This window comes from Branchiostoma belcheri, unplaced genomic scaffold (genome assembly GCF_001625305.1).
Source record: "Branchiostoma belcheri isolate BF01 breed outbred unplaced genomic scaffold, Haploidv18h27 scaffold1847, whole genome shotgun sequence".
In the NCBI taxonomy this organism is placed as follows: domain Eukaryota; kingdom Metazoa; phylum Chordata; class Leptocardii; order Amphioxiformes; family Branchiostomatidae; genus Branchiostoma; species Branchiostoma belcheri.
Genome location: NW_017803321.1, coordinates 1 through 807, shown reverse-complemented (window position 1 = coordinate 807; position 807 = coordinate 1). Strand labels below are relative to the sequence as shown.

The 807-nt window shown below is 38.2% G+C and overlaps 1 long non-coding RNA gene across 1 annotated transcript; it reads right to left on the bottom strand.

Moving 5' to 3' along the window:
- Positions 1-367: 367 nt before the first annotated feature.
- Positions 368-807, bottom strand: LOC109467624. Its single transcript, XR_002140095.1, has 3 exons — positions 739-807; positions 589-627; positions 368-553 (listed from the first exon to the last, which is right to left on the bottom strand). It is a non-coding gene; the product is annotated as an uncharacterized LOC109467624 (long non-coding RNA).

Here is an 807-nt window from a genome sequence, read left to right as displayed (position 1 = left end):
AGATGATCACGTCACAAGGTTGATGGAAGTTGACCGATAATTTGGGGTAAGTCCCACTTTCATTCCAGTGTTGGAAAGAAAGCTTAGACTTCATTCACAATGATGTATACCAACACTGATGAACTTCCACGCTAAGACCTTTTGTTAATGTTTTTATTCACTTTTATTCAAGACAAATGAAAACCTTTCGCCTGACTTTTCTACACAAAACTACAGTATTTGTCTTTCACCTGGCTTTTCTACACGAAACAACAGTACTTCTCTTTCACCTGGCTTTTCTACACAACACAACACAACACAACACAACAGTACTTGTCTTTCACCTGACTTATACAAAACAACAGTACTTCTCTTTCACCTGGCTTTTCTACACAAAACAACAGTACTTGTCTTTCACCTGGCTTTTCTACTCAAAACAACAGTACTTGTCTTTAACCTGACTTTTCTACACAAAATAACAGTACTTCTCTTTCACCTGGCTTTTCTACACAACACAACAGTACTTGTCTTTCACCTGGCTTTTCCACACAAAACAACAGTACTTGTCTTTCACCTGGCTTACACAAAACAACAGTACTTGTCTTTCACCTGGCTTTTCTACACAAAACAACAGTACTTGTCTTTCACCTGGCTTTCACACAACACAACAGTACTTGTCTTTCACCTGGCTTACACAAAACAACAGTACTTGTCTTTCACCTGGTTCTCCTACACAAAACAAAAGTACTTCTCTTTCACCTGGCTTTTCTACACAAAACAACAGTACTTGTCTTTCACCTGGCTTTTCTACACAAAACAACAGTACTT